At 48.0% G+C, this 19,443-nt stretch overlaps 1 long non-coding RNA gene across 1 annotated transcript in view; it reads right to left on the bottom strand.

The window, feature by feature from the left end:
* Positions 1–3,279: 3,279 nt before the first annotated feature.
* The window catches only part of LOC144152621 (uncharacterized), a 68,428-nt gene continuing 52,264 nt past the window's right edge, over positions 3,280–19,443 (bottom strand). Inside the window, exons 4-5 of the long non-coding RNA XR_013319197.1 lie at positions 16,727–16,810; positions 3,280–3,518 (exon numbers count right to left, since the gene is read on the bottom strand). This is a non-coding gene — a long non-coding RNA (uncharacterized LOC144152621). The remainder of the gene's footprint in view (positions 3,519–16,726; positions 16,811–19,443) is intronic.

The following is a 19,443-nucleotide window of genomic DNA, read 5'->3' as shown; positions in this document are numbered from 1 at the left end:
TGTTTCGTACGAATAAACTGCAACCCCTTGTTTGGCGTATGATCTCCCGAGCAGGCAGTATACGAAAATATACCGATGTTTGGTTAAATTGTGTGTGCGTGCGAAGATCATTCCGGAGTGCCCGAAGTTCACGAGTTTCATTATACATTCATTGAAGCTATTGTCGTCAGCGCTGAAGGGATTGCGAATCTTATTGGAAAACGTAAATTATCACCTTCTTCAGGCATTGATAACATTATTTCTAAGGTGCTCAAAAACACGTCATTATGCTGAAGTAAAATCCTGTACCATATGTTCACGCAATCTTTATCAACAGGACAACTGCCAGCTGATTGGAAAATAGGTAAAGTAGTTCCCTTATTTAAAAGTGGCAATAGATATTCACCAGAAAATTATCGCCCCATATCACTAACATGCATTTGCTGCAAGATGCTTGAGCATATAATTTCTTCGCACATTTATTGTCATTTAGAAACCAATGACTTCTTTTTTGAGAATCGGCATGGATTTAGGCGAGGTTTTTCATGCGACACCCAGTTACTCGAATTTACCACGGATCTTCAGTTCAATATGCATAATAATTTACAAACTGAATGCATTTTCCTGGAAGTTTCTAAAGCATTCGACCGCGTACCTCATTTCCGTCTGATTTCAAAATTAACAGAGCTTCGTTTAGATTCGCTAACCTTATCGTGGATCCGTACCTTTTTGTCTTTTCGACAGCAGTTCAATCTGGACCCGGCGCGGTGGCTCAGTGGCTAAGGCGTTGCGCTGCTGAGCACGAGGTCGCGGGTTCGATTCCCGGCCGCGGCGGCCGCTTTTCTGATGGAGGCGAAAAGCAAAAACGCCCGTGTGTACGAGATTTCGGTGCACGTTAAAGATCCCCAGGTGGTCAAAATTAATCCGGAGCCCTCCACTACGGCGCGCCTCATCGCCTGCGTTGCGTCGGCGCGTTAAACCTCACAATCAATCAGTTCAATCTGCTTAATAACTCTTTCTCTCCAATTTCCAATGTCACCTCCGGAGTGCCTCAGGGTAGCGTCTTGGGGCCACTACGTTTTCTACATTACTACATTAATTACAATAATTAATTACTACAATAATTATATATTTACTAATTATTACTACATTAATTATTTACTACATTTCTACATTACTACTTTCTAAACTACATTAATGATATTCCAACTAATATTCCTTCGTCAATACGGCTTTTTGCTGATGATTGCATTCTATAACTACCACCCATGACCACATTGCTCTCCAGAAAGACCTTAATCTCATTAATTACTGCTGTGGTGCATGGCAAATGACTTTAAATGTATCTAAATGTAAAGTAATTACCTTTAGTCAAAAAACATTAACTGTTGCATTTGATTGCTACATAAATAATTCCAACGTGTCACGGTCATCTTCGTATAAATACCTCGGCGCCCATCTCACTTCTAATCTTCCTTGGGCAGCACATGTAACCTATATATCTGCAAACGCATCGAGAACACCAGGATACTTACGTCGAAACCTACGAAACGCGCCAAATACCGTCCGCAAAGAAGCCTACTTAACCTTTTTTCGCCCAGAGCTGCAATTCGCATCACATATATGGTCCCCCTTCCAAGCCTATCTAATTACCCAGCTAGAAGTGTGCAAAACAGAGCGTCACGGTTCATTTCACGCATTTACAGTCGCCCTTACAGCGTCACACAAATAAAACACGACCTTTCATTACAGCATCTAAATATACGGTGCACAGTTGCCCTTCTGTCTTTGCTTGATAAATATATTCACGCGTCCAGGCCACCGCCCTTCCCACTAACGGCACCATTGCGCATGTATAAACTACTACACAATCAGCGAAGCGTCACACGTATCTTTGGAAAAACAAATTCATTTATTCATCAGCTTTGCTTTGTGTTATAGCACACTGGAATGGCCTACCCGACGTCATTGTCAATTTAACTAATCACAAAAATGTTCGCCAGCAATTAATGATACATCTACCTCAATAGCATTGTATAACCTCCTTTAATTCTGTTTTAGATGCAGAGCATCTGATTCACTCGCCTTGTCCCTCCGGCGTCGTCGTCGTTGTCGGCGTTGTCCACCCCTCCCCCATTATCCTCGCCGCGCCAGCTGCGCTCTCTGCCGCTCACCCCCTCTCCTCTCCGATAGCGAACACTCTCTCGCGAGGGGCATTGGATTGGATCCGATTCGATTGGATTGGATGGGATTGGCTTGGCTTGGTTTAAATTGGATTGGATTTGGATTGGATTGGATTAAAGTGGATTGTGTTGGATTGTGTTGCGTCATAGCCGCGGCACGTTGCGTCATAGCCGCGGCACGTTGCGTCATAGCCGTGGCAGACGCGCTGGGGCCGGCGCACGTGCAGTACTCTCTCTTCCGCGGTTTCCTCTCCTTCGGGCGCGCTGCGCAAATAACCAGTGCGCCGTTCTCCGACGAAGCAACATATACCCTTGGCTCAAACACCTAGAGTCCACGCCGCTTTACAAGTACGCCAACGTCGTCATCGACTGGGACCGGCTTACGCAGTCCCCACAACGTTATGCCCGTTATAAAACGCGGTTCCTTCGCCGCTCCGCCTATGCGTCGCATCTACACAGGGGTTCCCGCAAGGGGAGGTGGGAGTTTTTTGTTCTTTGTGCTTTTTTTGCGACTGTGAAATTCTGGCTGTTGCTTGAAACCCCTCCTTGTCATTTGTGCAACCACTGTTATTAGTTCCAGTGTATTGATTTGTATTGTGGCAGAAGTGTCACCCACTAGCATTCTTTCCTATGTACTCCCTTACTCTATGCTCGGTAATGGAGCCTGTAAGGTATTTTTAAATAAATAAATAACTAAATAGCTCTGAGATTTCTGATTACGAAAATGGCCTGGCGTGGATTTTTTAGTCCTATTTGTCCGAATGTTTAGGGTTTTTTTTGTTTGACTGGCTCGAGTTTTTCGCTGAGGATAATATCTAGGGCCCCGCAGCTGTCAGACCTGTTGATATGGAGCTGCAATTTCTCCCACTTAGGGGAAAACGTCAGCAGTGCTACTGCCATATGATTCCCTTTATGATTTCCTTTATGATTCACTTTATGATTCCCTTCAATGATGAATTACTGTGCGTACTTGATTTTTTACGGCGGTGGGCTAGAAGAATCTGCCAGCGTCTCAGGGGGTTTTGTGTCTTGTTTCAGCAGATTTAAATTGTGCTAGAGATATTGCATTACTTCCAATTGAATAAACAAGAAAATTGCCTTTGTTTTTGAGCTTTATTTCCTCGTTCCCAACGTTCGAAGCCAGCAAGTTTGGTGATCTCAAGAACCACACTTCAAAAGAAAGCCTTGAAGGCAAGAGTAAGGTGGAAAATTCTTTGCTTCAATATTCATGGCTTTTGCAGTGTTCATTGTAAACACTGTACTCCGTTTTGCAGATCTTGGAGTATTCTGATTTACACTTGGTCAATGAACTTGTAGTGTAGCTATTCCATACACGCATTTCACAACGAAAAGCATCTGAAAAAAAAAACATGTTTAATGTAGACTCTCAAACATTGGCAGGAACATTTGCGCGAGATGTATTTGGTGAGTGCTATAGTCAAACGCCCGATTCTACGAGACGTTCTTTCGTGACGAGAAAGGATAAATAATGTGGGGGCGGCTGTAATTAAAATAAATGAGCAATGAAAGGAAAATAAGAAGAGTGCTAGGTAGTTGTCAGAGCTGCACTGGCTACCTCCTCAAATACTCATTCAAGTATTCGACAAAGTAAATGTTACCCCTTTTTCCCCATGAACCGAGTTAAGTGCTACATTCCGTTTCCAAGTCAGCGGTCGAGTGCAATTCCTGTGCGATACGTGACGGTAACTAAAGGTGGTAATAGGCTCTCCTCCGCTACTAAGCCAGTAGAATAAGAGGACCAAGGGCATAGACGTCCCGGTGATGCGGTGGAGTTCTATTTTACGAGATGGCGACTGAACGAAGACGAAGGAGGTAGGGTGAGAGCTGCTCCCGCGTGATCACAGGCACCGATGAGACCATCATCATCTGTGCAGTCCATAACGTTTCATCTTCCCCGGCCCCAAAGTAGCGGTGGCTAGTCCTCGTCCTGTCTGTACATCAAGTTCGGTCAGGTCAATCCGGTGAGGCCGTAATACAGGAAAAAATTCCCCAGGTGCCGTATTTTAAACCCAAGCATACAACGTCGGCGCAGTCCAACTAGCCAGGTTAAATTTCCCTTGTTGTCCCCGGCGCATTTGAATTCTGGTGCGGATTCAGGCATGTTTAGTGGGGCTTGATATAACTGCCTTGTAGGTTTCCGCTTCTGTCGCGAACGCTGTACTCTTGTAATCCGGCTGGCGTAGCAAGATGTATCCTGGTTGTTAGAACGGTGCCTGCCAAGCGCTTCCTTCGTTCGAGTGCGTTCTCGGGTGCGTGCCGCAACAATCTCCTTTGAACATCTTGCAGGTGGAAGCGCTTGCAAAACAGGTACGAAAGTAGAAAAAACGTAGACGACACGGCGCTAAATATATATATATATATATATATATATATATATATATATATATATATATATATATATATATATATATATTTGTTTTTTCTACTTTCGTCCCTGTGTTGCGGGCGCTTCCACAGTCAAGGTGAACAGCTACCACCACCCCAATTGTCCATTCTACTGCAGTAAATCTCGTTTGAACGACTTACAGAACAACACAGGTCCGGTTCTTTAGATTCCTGCGTCGCTTGGTTCTTCGTTAGGAACAGTGGTATGCCGTCTTTCTGGCCTTTCAAATTTTCACAAGAAGCGTGTGTGTCTTCATTCTTGAGCGATGCGGTATACGTAGTTTCTGCCAGCGTTACGGCATCCTATGAGCAGCATCTTTATTTCTCGGCCACATGGGAAAATGTTTTAAACGAACAAGATAATAAGAATCTTCACATTGGAAGTCGGGTGTTGCCAAAAAGCGAGTCTGGCGCTACCACTCTGGCGCTACTGCGTTACGTCTTTTTCAACATGGCGCCGATTACACAGCAGTTGTTAGCAAAGGCAGAGGCTCTTCAGGCCCACAATGAGCTTATTATCGTCTACGCGCTAAACCGGCCGAGACGCAAGCGTCGTAATGTGGGGTCGTCAAATCTTCCTCGATAGAACCGTTCAGGGAGATTTCCACAATCTTTTAGCGAAGCTAAAAACAGGCAATGATGCGTTGTTCTACAACGTTGCATCGGCGGAAGCCTACGATGGCGGTCACGGGATGCAAAACAATCTCGGGAGAATGGGAGGCCTGTCACCGGAATCTGAAAACCAGAACTGCTCTGCCCATTGGCCCCTGCGCGACATATGTGGTGCAGGCTGGGAACGTCTTTCCCTCTCACAGTCACATCTCTGCCCATTGGCTGTGCCGGAACAGTCGCATCTGTGCTTGTCGTAAAAGTTGCGGTACCTCTAATATTTACGCCCCTTGTTGGGGCCAAGCCTCTCCAATCGCGGCGAGGAGGCGCTTACGACGTCCTCCTCCTTGGCGGGCCGAGGGCGATCCTCGCGCGACTCCCTCCTCTCCCTACGAGGCGAGGGGGGATGCGCGCAGGAGACTCACCAGAGAGACCGCCCTTGGGACGCGCACCGATCGTACTGTACGTAAATGCCTTTCGGCCACTTTTGGCCGTTTCTTGCATAGGCCGTTGTTTCCCACTCCCGTGGGTCACGGTACCCGCACATGCCTTGATTTGCGTCAGTGCGTTTATCTAGGATGTCCGGCGAGTCTCCACGGGCATATTCCACTCCTTGGTGGGTTGCCCGCGTCCGCGCTGTGACGGCTGTACTATAAACCCTGTACTATACAAGGTATTACTTCTCTGTGAAGTGACTGACAAAGGACACGCGCGGCGAGAGTCGTGGCTCGCTCTCGAACCCGTTGTGGGTAGGGTCTCTCGGCAGGGCAGTTCCGTGGTGCGCGAGAGCCGCGAGAATAACGACGGCGCGCTATTCTATTCTATTCTATTCTATTCTTTATTGGCAAGAATTAAGGATAGGATAATGCCCAGATTTCTGGCGCCCAACGTGGGTCAGCGTTGGATTGTTCATTTGCTGCCATACCGTAGCGAGCTTTGCTTGTGCAATCGGCTGGCCACGGCAGTCGCGCTAGTTGCGTGCAGTGTACGCTCCGGTGAGAGCCCGCATTCGGGCAGCCGGCCGGACCGGCTCCACGTTTTGTGAATGCCTGCGGAGCTCTAGAGGGCGAGGTTTTCCTTGCTTCGAGCATCAGAACTTTGGGCTTTTGTGCTGTGTTGGATTTTAGGGTTGATTTTTACGCAACCCACGCTCGGGTGCTAAAGGAGATGCTTGAATTCGAGTAACCTCATTCCACAACGCAGAGTATTCAAGGTAGTGATTGATCTCGTATCTATACGAATTAATGCTCCTGGTTTCCTCTGTGGGGATGTCATGTATTGTAGGTATTCACCCCGAAGAGCTAGCCACAGTTTTGGCGAAACTATTCCTTTTTCCGAGCAGTTTCTCGGCCACGTTTGGTAGGCGGAGCGCCGTGACGTTGACTTGCTTTGCAACGGGCGCTGGGGACAGGGACCAGTTTGAATTGCTGGTGGTCCCGGGGATGAGGGCTTATCCGCCACCTTAATGAGTATGAACGGTTAAAGGCGGAAGTCGCGAAATTCAGATATGCGCATGTTTGCGTTGTTGTCTTGGCTCGCGTTGGCCATACAGTCTGGTAGGCTGAAATGTCTTTTAAATGAGCAGCCGCAGTTTCACTGGCAGGTGCGAAGTGGGAGGCTTTAGTTTTTTTGCAGTTGGGTTTCCCATTGTTGGGAGACACCTGGACTATGATGACCTTAGTTATGTGCCGCCAGCATAGCGTGGAAATTGTGCACTTGGATTATTCCTAGAGCACTTCGCAATACAGCACCGGGCTTATCCGTGCCGCAGAACGAGCACCTTCGGTACGTGCGACCGTTTTGGGCGGTTACATTGTACCGTTTCCGCCGATATCACCTTTGTGGAGTCGCCTGGTCTGTTATAGCCGACTGATGACCCCGCACGCGCACACCAGCCTGTCAACAATCCTCCAAGATTCCTGGTGAGCCAGTTGACCCTTTCTCCAGCCCGCTATGTGAGTGAGAGTACGCATGTTTCTTATTGTGAATTCTTTGCTCTGTTTTGTTAATGTTAGCACGTTGTGTACATGCGAGAAGCTGTTCGTATTGCTGTTCGTAACTTTGTTTTAGGAATTGTGCATTTCTTTGTCTATAGTGACGAACATCCTGTCCACAGTAGTGTAAAAAAATTAGTTTTGAAATCGAAAAAAAGAACGAGGCATGCCTGTTCCCTTGGACGTAGAGGGGGGAACTCTGGGCCGTTGCTAGGCCGCCCCTGTCCCCTCCTTCGCTTCTTGGAAATTCCGAGGGTGGTTTATATTGTCTTTTGTTTTGGACTTCTCCGCGGCAGAGAGACGCGGGTTACAGCACTAACGTGTGGTTAGACAGGGTGATGTCCCCATTGCTTGGGCGAGTCTGTACTCTGGTTTCCCTAAGCCCCTCGCTTCTTGTCGCCGCCGTTATCTGGCTCGTCCTTGCGTGGACGAAAGAGGGAGTTAGGTTTTTTCGGCATTTTGCATGGGTAAGCGGTGTCTCCTGGTGTGCCATCTCCATTTTGTGTGTGTGTTCATTTTGTGTGCGGGATGAGTGAGTTATCCGTCGGTTCGTTCGCCGCGCTCTCTCTGCCGTTAGGACGATTTTCGCGGGCCAGGCGTGCGGGCGACCGCATACGTTGTTTTGTTGCGTGTTTTCGGCACTAGCAGTAGGGTGTGCGTGCGCGCGCTTACTTCTGCTGTGAGCGAACTTTTGTCTGAGGCGTCGCCCGTTCGCCGCGGCGATCCCTGTGCTTCTGCGTCCTTGATGAATGTGACGTGTGTGCGCGCCTGCCGATGTGGGCAAGTGTGCTTCCGGTGGTTGTTTCCGCCCCCGTGTTCCGTTCTCACGTACAACACCGCAGACCTACGTGTATGGGTGTGCGCGTGTGTGTGCCAGCTTCATTCGGCCGAACAGTACGTGTTTGTGGAGCGTGCGCGATGGCTTGTGGTGGGCCGGCATCGCGGCCTCTGTGGCTGGCTTCCTGCGGCCAGGAACGCCGACAACCGAGCGCAGTGGTGCCCTTCGACTCCAGGAATGCGCGCGCCTTGAATGGCCGTGCTGACTTTAGATCGCCTTCGATACCCCTCCCGCACCCCTTTCGCCGGGCTGAAGCTCGGGCTGCTGCTCTTCTGGCGGGACACCGTTAATCAGGGCACACCCGGACCCCCCCTTCCTCCCGCAGGCGTCGGCTCTCGCCTTGCTGGCCCATTCTTGCACAGCCACACGGCTCGACAGAACGGTGAAATGGCTCCTGCGCGTCCGCCCATTATCTGCGTGCCTCGAGAACTCTGCATTGAGAGACTCGATGCAGAAGGTGGCTCCCCGACGTGACGCCAACGAATGCTGACTGCCGGAAAAACTTTTCACTCCTTTATGGTCTCCAAGTGCCGAACAATGCGGGAACCTCCGTGAAGATTATTTCTATCTTGTGTAGTCTGTGTATTCTTTCCATCCCGGTGTATGTAGCGTAATATCATTACGGGTACGTAATGTAATGTAATTAAGTGTACCTAGTGTATTATAAGTACCCGTACGTTGTGCAATATAAGTAACAGCTGTGTTGATGTAGCAGAGTGTACGTAGGGAAACCTTAGTTGACCTCGTGTGCATAGCGTAACATTACTTCCCTCACCAAGTGAGTAGAGTAGACTTATTATAGTGTACAGTGCTTGTCTCACACCTTGTTCATAGTGTGTTGCGTAGTGAATGAAGTGCTTGTTTAAGGGATGGAGTAGAGGCTGGTGGGCCCTAGCTTCGTTTCACTTACATTAAGGTTGTTCTTTTTGGATGAGTACCGGAGGGCCGGCATTCCGACCGTCAGGGGGGCATTTAACGGGAGAGGGATGTGGGGGCCAAGCCCCTCCAATCGGGGCGAGAAGGCGCTAGCGACGTCCTGCTCCTTCTTGGGGCGAGGGCGATCCTCGCGCGACTCCCTCCTCTCCTTCGAGGCGACGGGAGATGCACGCAGGAGACTCCCCGGAGAGATCGCCCTTGGGATGCGCAGCGATCGCACGGTACGTAAATGCCTTTCGGCCAGTTTTGGCCGTTTCTTACATTGGGCGTTGTTTCCCACTTCCGTGGGTCACGGTACCCTCCTTGTCGATTTGCGCATGCCTTGATTTGCGTCAGCGCGTTTATCTAGGATGTCTGGCGAGTATCCGCGGGCATATTCCAGTCCTTGGTGGGTTGCCCCGCGTCCGCGCTGTGACTGCTTGCGCCGTCTAAGATCAGCGGACGAACACCGATGCCGCCCGGTCAAATCCAGTGGCTTGAAATGTGTCGCGTCTACAGAGAGCCCCCTTCCTCTATGTCAGCGAGCGTTGCGGCCGGCCAACGCCGGTGGACGCTAACTACTGCCCGACTACGGGCTGGGCACACGCTGACGGGTGTATGCCCCAGGGGCTAGGTGCGTAGTGCAGTGTTGTGTTTGTAACGTGGTTGTCCGCATAATAAACCCCTGTACTATAAAAGGTATCGTTTCCCTGTGAAGTGACTGGCAACGTACACGCGCGGCGGAAGTCGTGGCTCGCTCTCGAACCCGTTGTGGGTAGAGCCTCTCGGCAGGGCAGTTCGGTGCTGTGCGAGAGCAGCCAGAATAACGGCGGCGCGTTATTCTATTATTTTCTATTCCTTAATGGCAAGGATTAAGGATACGGTATGCTCACACCCTGCCCGAAGCAAACGTTGCGCACTTTACTCTGAATACAATGATAGCCTGGCGAAACCTATTGCGTTTTTGCGTTTACGCTTACGATGCGCATGACCGATGCATCCGTAGCGCACGTAGTTTGAACGCGGACTAATGGTAGAGTTATTGACGGTGCGTAATTTCGGTGTTTTTTTTGGTTATTTCGCTGTTAGAAACACCGATGCCGTATGACATCAAAAAGCCGACGTTCGGCAAAACACCCGCATAGAAAGAGAACGTCTCCGGCAATGGAACGTTCCGATGGTGTCTTTTTTTGTGTTACGAACTACGCGATAATTTTTTGCTCAATGTGCCATTTAAACAGAGCGACAGGCAGATCGCAAGTACAACAAACATGCGACAATTAGTGGTAATTGTGCACTGTGGGCTTCTGAACGCTTGTTGCCATGTTTTAGGTGAAGGCTATATGTCTATTGTGCCTGGTAATATTTTTCGTATTTGAAAGACAAATTCACGTGGCTTTCAAGCGACAGGTTTCTAACCTATATACTGCCACCACCACCCATTTATCTCCCCCAACTGCCGCAACTGCAGACCCAAGGACATTCTGTTTCACTGTCTATGCTGAGTTCCGAAACAATCAGTGCGCTGCTCTGACCTCCCATTCCTTCTGGGAGCAGGTGATGTGCTCCTCCGAGGTGTCAGGACACGTCCATGCTACATCAAGAACCCGGAACGTCGCGGCGGCCCTTTAGGCGTCCACTTATCCTACATCCGAGCTCTCTCTCTCTCTCTCTCTCTCTCTCTGTCTCTGTGTGTGTGTGTGTGTGTGTGTGTGTGTGTGTGTGTGTGTGTGTTTTGATCCTCTCCACTTTCTTTTATTTCAACCATCTTAAGCACAGCTCTACTAACGTAGTCCAGCGGGGTTTCGCAGTCGCCAGCAATTTGACTTTCATGTGACTGCAGCTGTGCCATAGCTTTGGCAACGCATTACGCGGTTCGCGCCAGCCGCTGCCGCCGTCTTGGCGCATGCGCTCTACGAAGCTGTGCCTGACCACGGGAATCGCCGCTTGTTTATCCAAGAGGGGCACCGCGCTCGCCTACTTCATACAAAAACAGTACTCAAGACGGGGCAAAAAACGGAGTCTACACACACACAGCGCCTTGTCCTGAATTGAGCGCTGTTTTTTGTATGAAGTACGAACCAACAAGCCCAAACACTTACATTGCGCTCACCTAGTCAGTGCGAGCTTGGCCTAGGCTCAGAGCTAGACCGGGCCGCCATCTCTGAGCGTTACGCGGCAACCGCAAGCTTTGAGCCGTCATCGGCAAGCGGCGTCTCACTATCCAGCGGATATTGCCCGGCGATCTACTTCACTGGAGAGGGTCAGAATGCCAAACGGGCAATGATAGGGTGAGAAATTGACGAAGAGCGAACCATTCGCTTTGGATTTCATGTCCACGGTTAACTGAGCCATGTCATAGCCATTGTTGTCTCATCTTTTAGATGCGAAGCATCTCTTAGTTGGGGGAATGTCCCACGTCTGGGCCCCGTCCGCAGCGCCTCTGATGATGATTGTGGCAGGATGCCCCTAGGGATTGGCCAACCAAAGAATCCATCACGAGATAGCTTCCCGTTCAACCACCGTCGTCACCTTCCCGTAGGGGAACCGCTGAAGAAGGAGAAGACAAAGCTGCGAAGAGGAGGGCGTGTACGTTGCTCTCAGCCGGTGCACCAACGTCAAAAACTTTTACCTCACCAAATGCTGACGGAGGCTACCGATTCTACAACAGAGACGACAACATCGACAATAACATGATCGACGAGTTTCGGCACCTCGAGAACCACCGCCTACTCCCCGTAATACAACAGTACTTGCGTGCCTTTGCCACCGGTGTGGACCCGGACGCGGAATTCCCTCTGGCGCTACTAAACACCGGATCACACAACCTAACGGCAGCAAAATGGAAACACACGGAACCCCCATGATGCTTCGCATCCTCATCAGGGTTCTCCACGGGAAGATGATGTAATTATTTTTCAAATCTTTTTTTAGTCACTATTTTACCTGTTCACTTTTTACCTTTAGCCTTTGTTTTTCTTCTTACCGGTTATGCCTGAGATGTACCGGCTGGCGCGAGTGCATCTTTACTTAAGGCCCTTCAATAGCCGGAGGCTTTCGGAAACGAATGGACCCACGTCTGGGGTTTAGAGAGCGGGGCCCCTTAAATGTTCATTGTTTAGAACATCACATCTTCCTAAAGATACGTCATCATTGGGTATAAATGTGTACACTATTCACAAATAGACACGACTTTGAAAATTAGCAGAATCAAAATATTAAGTGTGTGTGTGGGAATGTGTGTGCGCGAATGCGCGTTTGTGTGGCGTAATGGCATTTCTTAGGGATAACCGACTTTAATGCCAAAAAGTCCCCAATAATTCGACGTAACTTTTCAGTACGTGGTTAGCCGCCTGGCAAACGTTTCACTGGTAATTCACCGTTGCAGGACAGAAAGGCTTTTGTTACTTTAAACGAAGCCTATATTGCTAGGATTTGGTATACTTCTCGTGTCCAAAAGCAAAACTTCCCGCTTCTATGTGTCTTTGCAGAGCTCTGCGTTCTAATACGTGTGGCATTGGTAACCCGAATTCCCCCTGTGTATGTTGCTTGTGCAAGTGGTGTGCGCCCGTGGTCGATATCACAGTCGCACCCCCTTCAAAAGCATATTTCTAACCGGAATTCTAGATGTCTCATGGCGTGGATACGCATTTCGATTAGATTAGTCATAACAGCCGCAGTTTGTTATGTTAAACGGGACTTACAGAGTAAGCTTATAAGAATTTGCCCTGTATTTGCGTTGAAATAATTTAGAAATAAATGAATCAGTCGCCAGAAAAACGGTATGTGCGTGCATGTACGTGACTTTCTTATGAATGATTTTTTTAACACTCATGCGTAACAAACTCAGCTCACATCGTTCTTCTAATTTGGGTCGCGTTTATGTCGGGGGATAAAAAAACTTAGCTGGTCATACCCCCTCCCAAGTGTGGAAAACCTCATATGTTTCTGAAGCCTAAAGACCAATCAAAATGCCTCCTAATTAGAAATTAGACATAGCAAATAGCCAAAGACTAAACAGCTCTCTTAAGCACTTTCAGAAATATCTGCTCTACTGTGTTCGCCATAAGCTGTCTTTCGCACATGATGAATGACGTTACGCGGCCACGCGTCATGGAAAAGGCAAGGTGCTCAGTGCTGGCACGTTGATAATACACTTTTATAGAACCTAGCGTGCCCTATTTTTTGCCTAAACTGATAAAACCTCTAGCCGCAAGCCCTTAGACCCACACACTAAGTGACGCAAGCGTAGAAGACCTCTATTTCAGTGTTTAAAAACCGTTGTTTCTAGTTTTGCCTTCTAAGCAAATTGATGACCCTTATGAGAGAATCGACCAAAGTAGCGTCATCCTGCAGGAGTTTGATGGCTCGGGTATCTACACTGCGGGACCCTAACTCAGAGATTCTCGCGAGCTGTTGCAAAGCCACCTTGGCCGGACCACAATTGGACATCTTCATGTGGTTAGCATTCCTCCGACTGATCTAGAAAACATACTTAATTGCATTTTGTAAAGTGTTATTTTTTTACAGTTTCAGGCCGTGCACTTTTAAAAGTTTAATTCTTCGTGTATGCTTCGTCTTTGGTTTGTTTTTCTCTCCAGTAGATAGCCACACACATGTATCTTATTCTGTGTTGAAAGCACTTCTTCGTTTCGGCGTCGGCCTGGAGAGGGGAAGGGTGCAACTAAGGAGAAGGTAAACTGTTCCTTTATCCCGCGGAATGTTCCAGTATAATCAAAATTCTCTTGAAGTCATTGGATGTTTGTGGAGACGGTTTCGCACAAGGGGTAAAAACAGAAAGAGCGAACGTAGGGGCAGTGTTTTGTAGAAACTACATGGTTTGAGCCTGATAGAGATGCGCAATGACCCATATAGTGGTAAACATACAAGGAAATCAAAACAAAACTAAAGCGCTCGTGGTGTTACTTCTAGTTTCTTTATTATTTGTTTATTCAGAACCATGGTTTTATTTGGCATTTGATTCGCTGAATCGTCATGGCGCACTTTGGTCTGGTGGTTGGTTTTGTAGACTATTGGAATTTGCACTCTATATTACCCAGCCCAGTCTAATTCAAATAAACTCCGAAAAAAATTGAGCTTGTATGATGAATTACTTCATGGTAATAAGCATCATGCGGTCAATCATCTTGCACCTTATCTGCATTTAGCTATTATACCTTGCATCTAAAACAACCCTGGTCATTATATGTAAATGAGGAATGACTCATAAAGGCATCGCTACACGGTGCCTTCACAGCACGAAGCCGACTCATAAAAAATTCGGGGAAGCTTGCTGTCCCTCTGATGACGTGAATGGCAAAGCTTTTGTAGGTGATCACTGACTAACACAAAGTTGTAGGTGATCACTGACGATCACTGACGAACACACAGTACTGATGAACAGTATTTTTGTGGTGTCGTGGTTGGCGTCGGTGGCATGGCATTTTAACGAACTTAGGTTGAACAAGGCTAGAGGGAGCTAGGGAGCTCGTTGTATTGGTCGACCTTTTCGTGCGCCACTCTGCAACTGCGACGTATCGCCTCTAGCGGATGCTCTGGACGTCGAGCCTCTCGAAGCGTGGCCTCGTCCTCGGCCGTGCGAAATATCCGCCACCAGGTCATGTGCAGTCAATGATCACCTGCAGCAGCTTAGACTTTGAAGTCGCCGCTCGTCTACAACAGAGAGCTCATGCGCAGGACAAGAGGACGAACGAACTACGGGCGTACGCTATGACGTGGCTTCCTCCTTCCGAGCAATTGTTGCTACAATACCGGGAACGCTGGAGTTTTTGCTTGGCTAATATTGGTCAAACTCCTTAAGTGGGTATGCTTTGTTAGTCGAACGCGCGCTCGAGGCACACGTTCAGGAGGTATCGGCATTTTCTTTCTATTTTTAACAGTGTGCACCATACAAAAACGATTTGCTCTACAACTTTGGCTAACGCTTCTTAAATCTTCTTTAATATATACTGCGGACATACGGAGCCAAACCCGACAGGCTACCAATAGAAAACACGTACACCGCACTCCAATCTATGTGACAATTTAAGCGAAAGCTTTCTACCTTTACCAGCCAGCGATTATGTCGTGGCGTGTGGGACAATAAACTCCGAACGCGGATTGGAATGGGGAGGGCGGTTATCACTCCCGAAGCAGAGTATAGGTGACGCAAATATAGGGCGCTTTTACCTGCGTCCCCCTCGCGAAGCTACCTGCTCGAACCAGCGTGCACGTTAGAGGAACGGTTTTGTCGTCTGCTATAGCGACGATTTTATTGGCCTATTCTGGAGTGCTTCGCGTCAATTGAGGGTTTCATTCGCACCGATTGATTAACTTGTTTGACAGAACCACCTGGGTACCCCGAACCCGACGAAATTAAGTGGTCGTACGGCAAAGATACGCTAAGGATTGGTTTGCAAGGCGGGAAAACAAACTTTCTAAAGCGCATACACATTTCTGGCCGCTAGAGAAACTCTACCTTTTGCGCTCTGCTTGCGACGAATGGGACCCAGTTTTATAAATTGGTGAATACTCATTCAGCATCGTTTTAAGAAGTATTAAAAAGGCTAAAAGAGCAACTGGATCTGACAAATAGCGGTTTTAAATGTACCCTGAGCTTTCTCACAAATCTAAAACTTACGACAATATTTCATTTAACTCTGTATAAATGAGGATCACTAAGGTTACAGGCCGCATTGTTTCGGTGTCTGCACTTGTGCGGTGGTGTAGCTCCGAGCTAGCACATCAGGATGGCTAGGTTCTGCTGTCTCATCTTTCGAAACATGCTCCTCTCCGTTTTTTTTCTGCCGACACTTTTCGCCGGGCTTCAGCGGCGTTGTCGGCCGCTCTTGCCCGCCCGTGGCCGACGCTCCTGCGCTCAGGACCCTGCCACCGTGATTTCCTGGTAACCACTGCTACAATCTTTTGTTTCGCCTTTGTAGAGCGACGTGTGTAGGTTAAAGTGACGTCGCATGAGCAATTGTTGTGGGCGTCGTTTATAGCTTCGCTTTCCAACCACCTTCACAGCTTGGATTCGAGCCAATTTTTATCTACAGGCTGGCAGTTGATATCAAAAGAATTACCGTTTCCTCACAAGCACAACAAAGAGTCTCGTGTCTCATTACCACGAAGTTTTTGTTAGTATGGCATCAGTTAAATAAAGGAGCGAAAGTAGCTTTCAATTTAACCGTGTATTTTCGAGTTTTGTTCGGATTACCAGGCTTCGTCGCAGCACTGTCTTTCATTGAACTGCCTCATGTGCTTCCCGTGGTCAGAACTGTATGGGATGCAGAGTGCAAGATCTAGGCTCGAATAAGGTGCCAAATGATTTATTTCTCCACGCATTTACCCGAGGTCAGCCACCACTTCTAGCTTACTTACTTGTAACTATATTTGAGACAGACTGCTTTGCAAGAAGCAGTGTAATTTATAGTCGGCGTAGCTCAACATTAAACCATGTATTCGAGAGGCAGAATTTCAAAAAAGCAAAAGGGTATCATTTAACTCTCGATAGTAGAGAAGCACAGCCCCTACCTTAACACATTTAGCTAATGCTGCGTCTGATATGTGCACCCTAGACGCAGAATATGGTTCAAGTATCTTGCTCATTTTGCAGCCGGACTGGCTTACACCTAGCCACTTGGTATCTCATGTATTTGTATTGGGCAAATTTCATCCTTTATCACACTGTATCTTCTGGATATTTTTGAACTGTTATGCTGCAGAAATTGCCATCTTTACAGCAAACGTTTGGGTTCAATATTTGTAATTTCATTATTAACAGCTCGTAATATAAAACTTACCTCCTGTAAGAGGCGCCAATTCAAAAATGCCACAGTGTTCATCGTGGTCAACAAACTTTAACGTGTATATGCTCCACGGGGTTCCTGGAATGAACGGAATTTTCACACCTCTATGAGACACGCACGGACTTTTTCATGTAAAGGGATTCTATAACAACTTCACTGCAGCGGACATTCGGTTGCCATGTGAGTGGTACAAGTCCAGCGCATCCAGTAACACCTAAAGCCAGCTACCAGCTTACTTTCACCCCGAGCGTTCTACTTTTCATACCTGCTGAAGGTACTCGCTGTTCACCCTCGTGGGTTCGTTGTAAAGTCGCCGTTTAAGAACGTGCCGGCCAGCGTTTCAGCCTAAGCTGCAATTACGAGTTTTTATGAGTCCCACATTTTTTGTGAGGAAACGTGGTGCTCCTAAATTGCTCCTAAACCATGTTTATGGAAATAAAATGTAGCTGGTACCTTCGCAGGCCATTATGTCAGGTGCGTAAATATATCTTCATTTTACCTACGTTCTGAATTACGTCAGCAGTGCGCGCGTTGTAGGTACATAATTGTAGAAAGACACCTCTTCAAGAGAAAATTTTACTACGCAATACAAATACTGAGTAAGGTTACACATGTAATCCTTATAAGTCCCAAAAATACTTACTTCAACTGCTGAAACAGATTACAACCATTCACTACAATGCGCTAATACGTTATGTTGTTTCTTCACAAAATGGCCCAAACAGCCGCAAATTCACACTCGTTTAGAGACGAGCGGACGAAAAAGTTTTACCTAATACTGCCCAACACATTAGCATCGTTGGCCTCACTCAGGTACCTGAAATATGTGATAATCTAAGTTTCCATCTTTTGACAGGCATACGCTTTGGCAATGTCGGTAGCCAGCACGGCTCCAGGCCGTACATAACGCAATCAAAGCTGGAAGTGCACTCCCTAATATAAAAGAGGCGCATATATACATAGACCCGCTGAAAGCTGTGAACCACCTGAAGCAAGTGAAAAAGACTTCTCTGATCTGCCAGTACATTCACAGCCTCCACATGACAGCACAGCTCATGTAGAAACCCCCCCACTTCGGCTTCTTTCTTCTAGCAATCTGGCAACATTGTATATCCGCCTCGAGCTCACTGAGTAGGCAGCAGCACTATAAAAAAAATCAGTCGTTGTTTGTTCCTCAAGAGGGTGTGGTGTCGCTCTGTCTGGCGTCTTTCAAAGTTTTGTTATTTTGGTGCCGAAAACACGGGAAAGTAACAACGCTTACCGTGAAGCAACGAGGCTACCGGGCGGCGACGATACGACAAATCCGAGGACCTGGTGAACGCACACAGACTTGGAAGTGAAACGCGAGTTGACTTTGTCGCGTCTACGCAGGAAGCCTAAAGACGCCAACCTAACGAAGCCGAAGAACCAAACGAAGCCTACCACGCCACAACGAGGCTATGGACCGGCTGAAACAGAAAAGAGCAGCATTGCGAACTCAGGTGAGCGACGAAACGGATTTCCGAAGCGAATTCAGCGCTTGAATGTCACGCAGAAGAAAAGGCCGTAACAGTTCTAACGGCTAGGCTTAGCGCCCTGAAAATACAACTAAACGAAGCGGATGCCGTCATTGAGCCACTTGTGTTGGAACACGAAGCCGAGCAGAACTACGCCCGCACCATAGAATACGACGACTCGGTTGTCACGTGCATAGCGAGGCTCGGACAGGAGGCCCAAAAAGCGCAAAGAGCAAAAAGAAAACGGAGAGCGAAGCAACGCCGCCGCCTTTCGACGGTAACCGGAGCTCTGCGAGTTCGAAGGTGAAGTTGCCGAAGCTCGCGCTTCAACGATTTAGCGGCGCTGCCACGGATTGGCAGCTGTTCTGGGAGCAGTTTCGGCAGGCTATTCACGACAACGAAGCTTTTTCTAACGCGGAGAAGTTCTTGAACTTACACACAACGCTCACGGGAAAACCTGCATCGGCGGTAGCTGGGATACAAGTGACAGGAGCGATCTACGCTAACGTCATCGAGCTTTTGAAGGAGCGTTTTGGCCACTCAGATGTGCTTATACAGGAATATCTCACCCAGTTACTGGACGTGCTTACCATACGAAGTGAAAATGTGGTTAACAGCCTACGTCGCCTCTACGACCACTTGCAGAGCAACACGTTGGTGCTCACTGCTCTGGGTGTGAAGAGCGAAGGCTACAGAGCGATGCTTTGCTCCGCGCTGCTGCGAACACTGCCAAGCGAAATTGTAATCGAATATCACAGGCGTCGTTCCGCAGTCAAGAAAGCCAACGAATTGCGCATAGAGAGCTTGCTTGATTTCTTAAAAACCGAAGTGGAAAGTAGAGAACAAGCATTGCAAGTTGGCCGACAAGAACGCCAGAACCCCAGTATGCAACCTCGTTTCGAAAATGAAAAGACGAAAGAGTCGAAAGCGTCAGCGGCCTCACTGTATTTAGGAAGTGGGTCGCGGCATATCCATCCATGTGCATTCCGTGCTGCGAAGAATCACGGAACGAAGGAGTGTGAAGCACCACTTTGTCTGGAATTAAAGAAGAAGACCGCCCGGTATTCCGGCAGATGCTTCTGCTGCGCTGTCAAAGGCCACAATTCGAGACAGTGTCACAAGAAAAGCGTCACGTGCAAGAATTGCTGCAAAAGGCACCTGATTCAGATGTGCGAACATGGGTGGAAGAAAAGTGAGAACATAGCAACAGAGCTG

Source organism: Haemaphysalis longicornis, unplaced genomic scaffold (genome assembly GCF_048455015.1).
Source record: "Haemaphysalis longicornis isolate Haplotype H1 unplaced genomic scaffold, Haemaphysalis longicornis Haplotype H1 scaffold_9, whole genome shotgun sequence".
Taxonomy (NCBI): Eukaryota; Metazoa; Arthropoda; class Arachnida; order Ixodida; family Ixodidae; genus Haemaphysalis; species Haemaphysalis longicornis.
Note: the sequence above shows the minus strand (reverse complement) of the source record. Positions and strands in the feature narration are given on the sequence as shown.